A 14,204-nucleotide genomic window follows, 5' to 3' on the forward strand; every position below is an offset into this window, starting at 1 on the left:
GTCTAAGGCGATGTGAGACCATGGTCGAGAAGGAATGGGGAGCGGTCTGAGACGACCGGCAGGAGGAGAGTTACCCGACTTAGTCTGCGCGCAGTCCGAACAAGCAGCCACGAAACGGCGCGTGTCACGCTCCTGAGTCGGCCACCAAAGCGCTGGCGAATAGACGCAAGAGTGCCTCGAACACCGGGATGACCAGCTAACTTGGCAGAGTGAGCCCACTGAAGAACAGCCAGACGAGTGAAACAGGAACGAAAAGGAGGTTACTAGGACAAGCGCGCGGCGACGCAGTGTGCGTGAGTGCTTGCTTAACCTGTCTTTCAATTCCCCAGACTGTTAACCCGACAACACGCCCATAAGGAAGAATCCCCTCGGGATCAGTAGAAGCCACAGAAGAACTAAACAGACGGGATAAGGCATCAGGCTTGGTGTTCTTGCTACCCGGACGGTAAGAAATCACAAACTCGAAACGAGCGAAAAACAACGCCCAACGAGCTTGACGGGCATTAAGTCGTTTGGCAGAACGGATGTACTCAAGGTCTTATGGTCTGTCCAAACGACAAAAGGAACGGTCGCCCCTCCAACCACTGTCGCCATTCGCCTGGGCTAAGCGGATGGCGAGCAGTTCACGTTACCCACATCATAGTTGCGCTCAGATGGCGACAGGCGATGAGAAAAATAAGTGAACCTTATCGTCAGACTGGAAGCGCTGGGATAGAATGGCTCCCACGCACTCACCTCTGAAGCGTCAACCTCGACAATGAATTGTCTAGTGACGTCAGGAGTAACGAGGATAGGAGCGGACGTAAAACGTTCTTTTAGAAGATCAAAAGCTCCCTGGGCGGAACCGGACCACTTAAAACACGTCTTGACAGAAGTAAGAGCTGTGAGAGGGGCAGCAACTTGACCGAAATGTGAAACGCCGATAGAAATTAGCGAAACCTAAAAAAGCGCTGCAACTCGACACGTGACCTTGGAACGGGCCAATCACTGACAGCTTGGACCTTAGCGGAATCCATCTGAATGCCTTCAGCGGAAATAACGGAACCGAGAAAAGTAACGGAGGAGACATGAAAAGAGCACTTCTCAGCCTTTACGTAGAGACAATTCTCTAAAAGGCGCTGTAGAACACGTCGAACGTGCTGAACATGAATCTCGAGTGACGGAGAAAAATCAGGATATCGTCAAGATAGACAAAAACAAAGATGTTCAGCATGTCTCTCAGAACATCATTAACTAATGCCTGAAAAACAGCTGGCGCATTGGCGAGACCGAACGGCAGAACCCGGTACTCAAAATGCCCTAACGGAGTGTTAAACGCCGTTTTCCACTTCTGATGCGCACGAGATGGTAAGCGTTAAACTTAGTAAAGCACCTGGCTCCCTGCAGAATCTCGAAGGCTGATGACATAAGGGGAAGCGGATAACGATTCTTAACCGTTATGTCATTCAGCCCTCGATAATCCACGCAGGGGCGCAGAGTATCCTTCTTCTTAACAAAAAGAACCCCGCCCCGGCCGGAGAAGAAGAAGGCACTATGGTACCGGCGTCAAGAGACACAGACAAATAATCCTCGAGAGCCTTACGTTCGGGAGCCGACAGAGAGTATAGTCTACCTCGAGGAGGAGTGGTCCCCGGAAGGAGATCAATACTACAATCATACGACCGGTGAGGAGGAAGGGAGTTGGCTCGGGACCGACTGAAGACCGTGCGCAGATCATGATATTCCTCCGGCACTCCTGTCAAATCGCCAGGTTCCTCCTGAGAAGTAGGGACAGAAGAAACGGGAGGGATGGCAGACATTAAACACTTCACATGACAAGAAACGTTCCAGGATAGGATAGAATTACTAGACCAATTAATAGAAGGATTATGACATACTAGCCAGGGATGACCCAAAACAACAGGTGTAAACGGTGAACGGAAAATCAAAAAGAAATAGTCTCACTGTGGTTACCAGATACTGTGAGAGTTAAAGGTAGTGTCTCAAATTTGATACTGGGAAGATGACTACCATCTAAGGCAAACATGGGCGTAGGCTTGTCTAACGGTCTGAAAGGAATGTTATGTTTCCGAACCCATGCTTCGTCCATGAAACAACCCTCAGCCCCAGAGTCAATCAAGGCACTGCATGTAGCACCCGAACCGGTCCAGCGTAGATGGACCGACATAGTAGTACAAGATCTAGATGAAGAGACCTGAGTAGTAGCGCTCACCAGTAGCCCTCCGCTTACTGATGGGCTCTGGCCTCTTACTGGACATGAATTAACAAAATGTCCAGCAACTCCGCAATAGAGGCACAGGCGGTTGGTGATCCTCCGTTCCCTCTCCTTAGTCGAGATGCGAATCCCTCCCAGCTGCATGGGCTCAGTCTCAAAGCCAGAGGAGGGAGATGGTTGCGATGCGGAGCAGGGAAACACCGTTGATGCGAGCTCTCTTCCACGAGCCCGGTGACGAAGATCTACCCGTCGTTCTATGCGGATGGCGAGAGCAATCAAAGAGTCCACATCTGAAGGAACCTCCCGGGAGAGAATCTCATCCTTAACCACTGCGTGGAGTCCCTCCAGAAAACGAGCCTCTCGTTCCACTCACTAGAGGCAGCAAGAGTGCGAAACTCAATAGAATAATCCGTTATGGACCGTTCACCTTGGCATAAGGAAGCCAGGGCCCTAGAAGCCTCCCTACCAAAAACTGAACGGTCAAAAACCCGAATCATCTCCTCTTTAAAGTTCTGGAACTTGTTAGAGCAATCAGCCCTTGCCTCCCAGATAGCTGTGCCCCATTCTCGAGCCCGGCCAGTAAGGAGTGAAATGACGTAAGCAACCCGAGCTCTCTCTCTAGAGTATGTGTTGGGTTGGAGAGAGAACACAATCTCACACTGCGTGAGAAAGGAGCGGCACTCAGTGGGCTGCCCGGAGTAGCAAGGTGGGTTATTAACCCTAGGTTCTGGAGGCTCGGCAGGCCAGGAAGTAACAGGTGGCACGAGACGTAGACTCTGGAACTGTCCAGAGAGGTCGGAAACCTGAGCGGCCAGGTTCTCCACGGCATGGCGAGCAGCAGACAATTCCTGCTCGTGTCTGCCGAGCATGGCTCCTTGGATCTTGACGGCAGTGTAACGAGCGTCTGAAGTCGCTGGGTCCATTCCTTGGTCGGTTCCTTCTGTCATGCAGGTGAAAGAGGACCCAAAAGCGACTTAACAGAAACAGAGTTTATTCAAGTCCAAACAGAAAACGACAAATCCTGAATCCTTAACAGGAAATGTCCAAACAGGGAATAACAGAAATCCTCTAGTCTGTAGAGGGGAATAACAGGAGAAGCGGCCACAGACTGCAGGTCGATTCGGGTAGGCGCAGGCCGTAGCTGACAGAGACACCTGCTCACACGCAGCATCTGATGAAGGCAAAAACACGACAGGACAGGGCGATACACAATCACAGCACGGTGAATTCTAAACAAGGAACCGACAGGACAGGAACAGAACACAAAGGAAGAAATAGGGACTCTAATCAGGGGAAAGGATCGGGAACAGGTGTGGGAAGACTAAATGATGATTAGGGGAATAGGAACAGCTGGGAGCAGGAACGGAACGATAGAGAGAAGAGAGAGCGAGAGAGTGAGAGAGGGAGGGGGAGAGAGAGGGATAGAAAGAGGGAAAGAACCTAATAAGACCAGCAGAGGGAAACGAATAGAATGGGGAGCACAGGGACAAGACATGATAATAAATGACAAACATGACACACACATGTAGTTACTAATGTTAATATTGTGGAAGATATGATGGAAACAAGCATTAGTATATCTTAATGACAGATGTGGTACAAAAGTTGATGTTAGAGGGGTTACATCCTGCCTGGACCTCGCAATGGCTTCTAACTCTGCATCTACAGTTGAAGTCGGAAGTTTGCATGCACTTATGTTGGAGTCATTAAAACTCGTTTTTAAACCACTCCACAAATTTCTTGTAAACAAACTATAGTTTTGGCAAGTCGGTTAGGACATCTACTTTGTGCATGACACAAGTAATTTTTCCAACAATTGTTTACAGACAGATTATTTAACTTATAATTCACTGTATCACAATTCCAGTGGGTCAGAAGTTTACATACAGTAAGTTGACTGTGACTTTAAACAATTCCAGAAAATTATGTCATGGCTTTAGAAGCTTCTGATAGGCTAATTGACACCATTTGAGTCAATTGGAGGTGTACTTGTGGATGTATTTCAAGGCCTACCTTCAAACTCATTGCCTCTTTGCTTGACATCATCGGAAAATCAAAAGAAATCAGCCAAGACCCAGAAAAGAATTGTAGACCTCCACAAGTCTGGTTCATCCTTGGGAGATATTTCCAAACACCTGAAGGTACCACGTTCATCTGTACAAACAATAGTACGCAAGTACAAACACCATGGGACCACGCAGCCGTCATACCGCTCAGGAAGGAGACGAGTTCTGTCTCCTAGAGATGAACGTACTTTGGTGTGAAAAGTGCAAATCAATCCCAAAACAACAGCAAAGGAGCTTGTGAAGATGCTGGGGGACACAGGTACAAAAGGGTCTATATCCACAGTAAAACGAGTCCTATATCGACATAACCTGAAAGGCTGCTCAGCAAGGAAGAAGCCACTGCTCCAAAACCGCCATAAAAAGCCAGACTACTGTTTGCAACTGCACATGGGGACAAAGATCGTACTTCTGATAAAACAAAAATAGAACTGTTTGGCCATAATGACCGTCGTTATGTTTGGAGGATAAATGGGGAGGCTTGTAAGCCGAAGAACACCATCCCAACCGTGAAGCACAGGTGTGGCAGCATCATGTTGTGGGGGTGCTTTGCTGCAGGAGGGACTGGTGCACTTCACAAAATAGATGGCTTCATGAGGAATGAAAATTATGTGGATATATTGAAGCAACACCTCAAGACATCAGTCAGGAAGTTAAAGCTTGGTCGCAAATAGGTCTTCCAAAATGGACAATGATCCCAAGCATACTTCCAATGTTGTGGCAAAATGGCTTAAGGACAACAAAGTCAAGGTATTGGAGTGGCCATCACAAAGCCCTGACCTCAATCCTATAGATTTTTTTTGCAGAACTGAAAACGCGTATGCGAGCAAGGAGGCCTACAAACCTGACTCAGTTACACCAGCTCTGTCAGGAGGAATGGGCCAAAATTCACCCAACTTATTGTGGGAAACTTGTGGAAGGCTACCCGAAATGTTTGACCCAAGTTAATAATTTAAAGGCAATGCTACCAAATACTAATTGAGTGTAGGTAAACTTCTGACCCACTGGGAATGTCATGAAAGAAATAAAAACCTGAAATAAATCACTCTCTACTATTATTCTGACATTTCAGATTCTTAAAATAACATGGTGATCCTAACTGACCTAAGACAGGGAATTTTTACTAGGATTAAATTTCAGGATTTGTGAAACTGAGTTTAAATGTATTTGGCTAAGGTGTATGTAAACGTTCTACTTCAACTGTATGTGTGAATGGAATGGAATCAATGATTCTACTGTTGGATGTGATAATTTCCCAATTTTGTGTACCGTGAACTGTGATATTACTCTTCCAGGTAGAGTACCATTCAGAAGTTGGGGCTTTCATAAAGCAGACTAGGAAAGATTTGGTGATCATTGCTTAAAGTCTGTTGGACAGTTGTCTTTTGAGAGTCTGGGTGATGTATGTGCTGCCTCTGTGACCTCTGATTTTGAGTGCTGTGAATTTATATGTACCAGTGAGTAAAGTGGGTGGACTGAAGAGTGCACTGCGGCTATTTGAAAAAGTAATAGGGCTTACAGAGTGTTGCGTAGGAATGACTCATGAGGATCTAGTTGATTTCCAAAGAAAGAGAGTTTTAGTATGTAGAGTCATTAAGTATGTCAAGAGAAATGCATGGAGACAGTTCTGCTCTACAATAGACAGGGGTTCTGAGCTGGGGGATGTATGGTCTATGTGGAAGAAGCAAGTCCACTCGAATTCCAGTTTTGGTTGTGGGTCGAAAAATGGTTGTAACTGATAAAGAAAAAGCTGACTTGTTGGGGAAGACATTTGCTAGGGTACATAGTGGGGTTACTTTCGATGAAGTACAGTACCAGTCAAAAGTTTGGACATACTTGCTCATTCAAGGGGTTTTCTTTATTTTGACTCTTTTCTACATTGTAGAATAATATATTTTATATTTGAGATACTTCAAAGTAGACACCTTTTGCCTTGATGACAGCTTTGCACACTCTTGGCATTCTTTCAAGCAGCTTCACCTGGAATGCTTTTCCATCAGCCTTGAAGGAGTTCCCACATATGCTGAGCACTTGTTGGCTGCTTTTCCTTCACTCTGCGGTCCAATTAATCCCAAACCATCTCCATTGGGTTGAGGTCGGGTGATTGTGGAGGCAAGGTCATCTGATGCAGCAATCCATCACTCTGCCTCTTAGTCAAATAGCACTTACACAGCCTGGAGGTGTGTGGGGTCATTGTCCTGTTGAAAACAAATGATAGTCCCACTAAGCACAAACCAGATGGGATGGCGTATTGCTGCAGAATGCTGTGGTAGCCATGCTGGTTAAGTGTGCCTTGAATTCCAAATAAATCACTGACCGTGTCACCAGCAAAGCACCCCGACACCATCACACCTCCTCCTCCATGCTTCACGGTGGGAACCACACATGCGGAGATCATCCATTTACCTACTCTGCATTTTACAAAGACACGGTGGTTGGAACAAAAAATCAAACATTTGGACTCATCAGACCTAAGGACAGATTTCCACCGGTATAATGTCCATTGCTCAAATCAAATCAAATCAAATCAAATCAAATCAAATTTTATTTGTCACATACACATGGTTAGCAGATGTTAATGCGAGTGTAGCGAAATGCTTGTGCTTCTAGTTCCGACAATGCAGTGATAACCAACAAGTAATCTAACTAACAATTCCAAAACTACTGTCTTATACACAGTGTAAGGGGATAAGGAACATGTACATAAGGATATATGAATGAGTGATGGTACAGAGCAGCATACAGTAGATGGTATCGAGTACAGTATATACATATGAGATGAGTATGTAGACAAAGTAAACAAAGTGGCATAGTTAAAGTGGCTAGTGATACATGTGTTACATAAGGATGCAGTCGATGTTGTAGAGTACAGTATATACATATGTATATGAGATGAATAATGTAGGGTAAGTAACATTATATAAGGTAGCATTGTTTAAAGTGGCTAGTGATATATTTACATCATTTCCCATCAATTCCCATTATTAAAATGGCTGGAGTTGGGTCAGTGTCAATGACAGTGTGTTGGCAGCAGCCACTCAATGTTAGTGGTGGCTGTTTAACAGTCTGATGGCCTTGAGATAGAAGCTGTTTTTCAGTCTCTCGGTCCCAGCTTTGATGCACCTGTACTGACCTCGCCTTCTGGATGATAGCGGGGTGAACAGGCAGTGGTTCGGGTGGTTGATGTCCTTGATGATCTTTATGGCCTTCCTGTAACAACGGGTGGTGTAGGTGTCCTGGAGGGCAGGTAGTTTGCCCCCGGTGATGCGTTGTGCAGTCCTCACTACCCTCTGGAGAGCCTTACGGTTGAGGGCGGAGCAGTTGCCGTACCAGGCGGTGATACAGCCCGCCAGGATGCTCTCGATTGTGCATCTGTAGAAGTTTGTGAGTGCTTTTGGTGACAAGCCGAATTTCTTCAGCCTCCTGAGGTTGAATAGGCGCTGCTGCGCCTTCTTCACGACGCTGTCAGTGTGAGTGGACCAATTCAGTTTGTCTGTGATGTGTATGCCGAGGAACTTAAAACTAGCTACCCTCTCCACTACTGTTCCATCGATGTGGATAGGGGGTGTTCCCTCTGCTGTTTCCTGAAGTCCACAATCATCTCCTTAGTTTTGTTGACGTTGAGTGTGAGGTTATTTTCCTGACACCACACTCCAAGGGCCCTCACCTCCTCCCTGTAGGCCGTCTCGTCGTTGTTGGTAATCAAGCCTACCACTGTTGTGTCGTCCGCAAACTTGATGATTGAGTTGGAGGCGTGCGTGGCCACGCAGTCGTGGGTGAACAGGGAGTACAGGAGAGGGCTCAGAACGCACCCTTGTGGGGCCCCCGTGTTGAGGATCAGCGGGGAGGAGATGTTGTTGCCTACCCTCACCACCTGGGGGCGGCCCGTCAGGAAGTCCAGTACCCAGTTGCACAGGGCGGGGTCGAGACCCAGGGTCTCGAGCTTGATGACGAGCTTGGAGGGTACTATGGTGTTGAATGCCGAGCTGTAGTCGATGAACAGCATTCTCACATAGGTATTCCTCTTGTCCAGGTGGGTTAGGGCAGTGTGCAGTGTGGTTGAGATTGCATCGTCTGTGGACCTATTTGGGCGGTAAGCAAATTGGAGTGGGTCTAGGGTGTCAGGTAGGGTGGAGGTGATATGGTCCTTGACTAGTCTCTCAAAGCACTTCATGATGACGGAAGTGAGTGCTACGGGGCGGTAGTCGTTTAGCTCAGTTACCTTAGCTTTCTTGGGAACAGGAACAATGGTGGCCCTCTTGAAGCATGTGGGAACAGCAGACTGGTATAGGGATTGATTGAATATGTCCGTAAACACACCGGCCAGCTGGTCTGCGCATGCTCTGAGGGCGCGGCTGGGGATGCCGTCTGGGCCTGCAGCCTTGCGAGGGTTAACACGTTTAAATGTCTTACTCACCTCGGCTGCAGTGAAGGAGAGACCGCATGTTTCCGTTGCAGGCCGTGTCAGTGGCACTGTATTGTCCTCAAAGCGGGCAAAAAAGTTATTTAGTCTGCCTGGGAGCAAGACATCCTGGTCCGTGACTGGGCTGGATTTCATCTTGTAGTCCGTGATTGACTGTAGACCCTGCCACATGCCTCTTGTGTCTGAGCCATTGAATTGAGATTCCACTTTGTCTCTGTACTGACGCTTAGCTTGTTTGATAGCCTTACGGAGGGAATAGCTGCACTGTTTATATTCAGTCATGTTGCCAGACACCTTGCCCTGATTAAAAGCAGTGGTTCGCGCTTTCAGTTTCACGCGAATGCTGCCATCAATCCACGGTTTCTGGTTAGGGAATGTTTTTATCGTTGCTATGGGAACGACATCTTCGACGCACGTTCTAATGAACTCGCACACCGAATCAGCGTATTCGTCAATATTCCCATCTGACGCAATACAAAACATGTCCCAGTCCACGTGATGATGGAAGCAGTCTTGGAGTGTAGAGTCAGCTTGGTCTGACCAGCGTTGGACAGACCTCAGCGTGGGGGCCTCTTGTTTTAATTTCTGCCTGTAGGCAGGGATCAGCAAAATGGAGTCGTGGTCAGCTTTTCCGAAAGGGGGCGGGGCAGGGCCTTATATGCGTCGCGGAAGTTAGAGTAACAGTGATCCAAGGTTTTACCACCCCTGGTTGCGCAATCGATATGCTGATAAAATTTAGGGAGTCTTGTTTTCAGATTGGCTTTGTTAAAATCCCCAGCTACAATGAATGCAGCCTCCGGATAAATGTTTTCCAGTTTGCAAAGAGTTAAATAAAGTTCGTTCAGAGCCATCGATGTGTCTGCTTGGGGGGGGATATATACGGCTGTGATTATAATCGAAGAGAATTCTCTTGGAAGATAATGCGGTCTACATTTGATTGTGAGGAATTCTAAATCAGGTGAACAGAAGGATTTGAGTTCCTGTATGTTTCCTTCATCACACCATGTCCCGTTAGTCATGAGGCATACGCCCCCTCCACTCTTCTTACCAGAGAGATGTTTGTTTCTGTCGGCGCGATGCGTGGAGAAACCCGTTGGCTGTACCGCCCTGGATTCTTGGTCCAAGCAAGTCTCTTCTTATTGGTGTCATTTAGTAGTGGTTTCTTTGCAGCAATTTGACCATGAAGGCCTGATTCACGTAGTCTCCTCTGAACAGTTGATGTGTCTGTTACTTGAACTCTGTGAAGCATTTAATTGGGCTGCAATTTCTGAGGCTGGTAACTCTAATGAACTCATCCTCTGCAGCAGAGGTAACTGGGTTTCCTTTCCTGTGGCGGTCCTCGTGAGAGCCAATTTCATCATAGCGCTTGATGGTTTTTGTGACTGCACTTGAAGAAACTTTCAAAGTTCTTGACATTTTATGGATTGACTGACCTTCATGTCTTAAAGTAATGATGGACTTTAATTTTTGTTTGCTTATTTGAGGTGTTCTTGCCATAATATGGACTTGGTCTTTTACCAAATAGGGTTATCTTCTCTACTTTGCCACAACACAATTAAGTGGCTCAAACGCATGAAGAAGGAAAGAAATTCCACAAATTAACAAGGCACATCTGTTAATTAAAATCTATTCCAGGTGACTACCTCATGAAGCTGCTTGAAAGAATGCCAAGAGTGTGCAAAGTTGTCATCAAGGCAAAGGGTGGCTATTTGCTTATCACTTTTTTGGTTACGACATGATTCCATATGTGTTATTTCATAGTGTTGATGTCTTCACTATTATTCTACAAATGGAGAAGAAAAAAAACATTGAATGAGTGTGTCCAAACTTTTGACTGCTACTGTATATAACACAATGCAGGTGTGAGATTTTAAATGCTCATGTTAATGTGTATAAGAAAAGTGATACTGTTGACTCTTCTTTGGATGCTGATTTTACCATGCGTGAAATAAGTTCAGCCGTAATAGGCTGTGGATATACAGCCCCAGGTCATGATCAGTTGTGCTATGTAATGTTTAACTATCTACCTGATGAAGTCATACATGTTCTACTGGTATAATTTAATATGATTTGGAGTGAGGGGGTTATACCTTCTGGTAGGAAACGTGCAGTAATATTACCTTTTGTAAAGCCTGGTAAAGACCCTTCATGTGCTGATAGTTATAGACCAATAGCACTGCCCACTAACTCATGGAAAATATTATAGTCAATAGGTTGTCATATTTCCTTGAACTTAGAGGTTTATTGAGTCAATGTCAAAGTGGAGATGACAATGGTATTCCACAAGGCAATACTATAAGTCCTATTTTGTTCAACATTATATAATTAACTATGTGTTTTTGAATGTAGGTAGGTGTGTTCGGGCTTCCCTATATGCTGATAATGGAGCTATTTGGAAGAGGGGAAGGAATGTTTCTCGTGATCAAATATTTTCAACAAGCTATAGTGGATGTTGAAAGATGGTCGATTGACTGGGATTTTAAACTGTCAGTGGCGAAGTCTTGTATGCTCTTCTCGAAGGAGAAAGTTACTGATAATATATTGTTGTTTCTGTTTGGACAGGCTATGGGGAGGGTTTCTAAGTACAAATATATGGTTCTATGGTTCAATGAGCAATATACATGGAAAGATCATGTCAAATGTTGAAACAAAGTGTAAGAAGGTGGTGAATTGTTGATGGATATTTATAGAGCTCTGATCAGGACGACAATTGATTACGGGTGTATAGTTTATGGAACTGCGGCGAAGACTTGGCTTCAGAAGCTGGACAGAATCCCGTATATAGCTTTAAGGATATGTGCCTTACTAGTGGAGGCAGGTGAGATGCCTTTGGATAAATGGCTAAAAAAAGTGTAATTCAGTTGAAAAACTGTGAGGTTGAGCATCCTACTGCTACTGTTCTAGATGACGGTAGGGAATATGCTAGTAGACAAGACAGTGGTTTTGGTTGGACAGTTGGAAAGCTATGCTGATGAGAGTGGTTTGAGGGAGTTTGTTCTTGGTTGCAACACTCACTACCGCTTTCCAATCTGCCTCTGGAAGCAACATCAGCACAAGAAATGGGATTCCATGGCCGAGCTGCCGCACACAAGCCTATGATCACCATGCGCAATGCCAAGCGTCAGCTGGAGCATGTAGCTGTCATCTGATATCTGTTAAAATGGGCCCACATTATTCTAGCAATCTCTACATCCTATTCATTTTATCAAGTATTTACCTAGAATTGAGCTTTTCTTAGAAACAAGTCAGTGGGCTGCTTATTTGGAACAGATTATTGTCACAGGTGGAACCAATTGTAAATAACCAAGAGATCTCATTGGCTTGTTTAGAAGGGGGAGCCCAATTCTGTTTCTCCCCCTTCTCTGCGAGTCCACTCTCACGCCCCCCCTAGTGCATAAAAAAATTAATGATTGGTTTTATGGTGGGAAGTCCCTTGCTAGCCTATACTTCGAACAATCAAATGCTTTAAATAATTACAAATCATTGAAGTGGAGTACACTGTGCACAAGTTAACACTTTGGGGATGGGGAGAAATGGAAATGGGCTCTAGTTGATTTATGAACTCTTTTCTTTTTGTTTGAGGTGCTGCCACAGACAGGAAGTGACGCAGCCCAGAGGTATGGTTGTTTCCTGTTTGCCCAGAGATACTGTATATATTGACAAGATTGTCTTGTCTCCTCCCTAACAAAGGCAGGAAGGCACGCGGTCTGCTTATCGCTGTATTACCAAGTCAATAGATTTTGATAGGCATGGATCCTCTCATTTCGCCACTTCCTCACTTGCAATTTTGATTACTCGTCCTAATCCCAAATCGACCCCTAGACCTAAACCCTACGCCCTATGCACTTGTGGAGATCTGAGATGTTTTGACAGGTGTAAGTGTAAAGGACGTCAGTGGGGACACTTCAGGCGGAGGAGTAAGTTTCACACATTCACCCCTCAAACATACTCAACAGTGATCCCAGCGTTGAGCGCAAATGTAGATTGGGTCATGGCACCACTGTGAAGGACGTTTTCATTGCTTGCTTAGCGAGTACAGCTTCTTTCCGATTCGGCCCATACCTGGTGCGAACTCGGGACTTCTGACTTGCTAGCACACATGACCGTCCTCCTGAATTTTCTTTTACCAGACGGCACCATCCGAACAGCTAGCTATTCGCCGGCACAAGTGGGGACACTTCAGGCTGAGGACTAAGTTTCACACATCCCCATGTGCTACATAAGCAAGGGGTAGTGCAGTGTTAGCACACAGTTACAGTTCCTTCAGAAAGTATTCACACCTCTTGACTTTTTCCACGATTTGTTGTGTTACAGCCTGAATTTAAAATGGATTAAATTGAGATTTTCTTTAACCAATTGCCTACACACAATACCCCATAATGTCGAAGTGGAATTGTGTTTTTAGACATTTTTACAAATTCATTCAAAATGAAAAGCTGAAATGTCTTGAGTCAATAAGTATTTAACCCCTTTTATGGGAAGCTTAAATCAATTCAGGAGTAAAAACATTAATATTTGAAAGGAAATGACTGTTATATCGAACCTCGCTCTAGCACATGCCTACACCAATCCTATGCTTTTATATTTGTTGTCAGTACTGAACGAGCGCTCCTGTTTAATCCCACTTACATTGCCTCTAGCTGGATCCTGCAAACCTTAACCAGCAGGTCATAGCAGGCCGGAATGAAGAAAACACTACATGTTACGCATTCATTTGCAACACAAAGAAGAGTATATATTGTTTACAAGCTGATACATTTCGTAAGGTTCCACGAAAGTTGAAGGTTATTGAACAAACATATTAAATAAGAAAATCTATAACCAATTGCGCTCTAATAGACACTAGATGGCAGCATTTATTCACCATGACACTGGGAGGTGCGTAGCCCTTTGCTTCCCAACTGTTCAAGGGGTGGAATTTCACTCTGGGATGTGCTGAAGCACCAAGTAAGTTTATAAGAATAATGTCCTGCATTGTGACTTGTAGAATAACCCTTAAATATCAGACCATAAAGGTGATTACCAGGTTGTTTTTGTAAAATATAATTTAATGCTGGCAAAATATAGATGTACCAATGTTTTCTAGGTGCCCGGTTACATTACAACTTGCCTGTAGGCTTACTGTGTACTTTGAATTGTGGACTATGGGCTGTCAAATGCTGCTTTTAGATCTATTTCTGAATTTTACAGAAATATAATATAGCTTTGTTTGACACTATTGGTTTTATCAAAATAAAATGTCTGCATATTTGTTTTTATCAGATCTGCTGTCCGTTTGGAATTCATTCTAAGTCGGACACCAAGGCCGAAAATGAATCAATCTGGTTACTGTTTCCTGGACACCTGGTATTCAAACCAGTTAATGAGGGCTTGAGCAACAACAACTGACAGGGAACTGGGGCCTAGTCTTTCAGTCTAATACAAGACAAGCATTACAGTTACAATAATAATCCAAATCTACATAAATAGGCATATTGATGAGCAATTCTTAATTTCTAAAGCA

The sequence above is a fragment of the Oncorhynchus gorbuscha genome, linkage group LG01, assembly GCF_021184085.1.
Source record: "Oncorhynchus gorbuscha isolate QuinsamMale2020 ecotype Even-year linkage group LG01, OgorEven_v1.0, whole genome shotgun sequence".
Classification (NCBI taxonomy): Eukaryota; Metazoa; Chordata; class Actinopteri; order Salmoniformes; family Salmonidae; genus Oncorhynchus; species Oncorhynchus gorbuscha.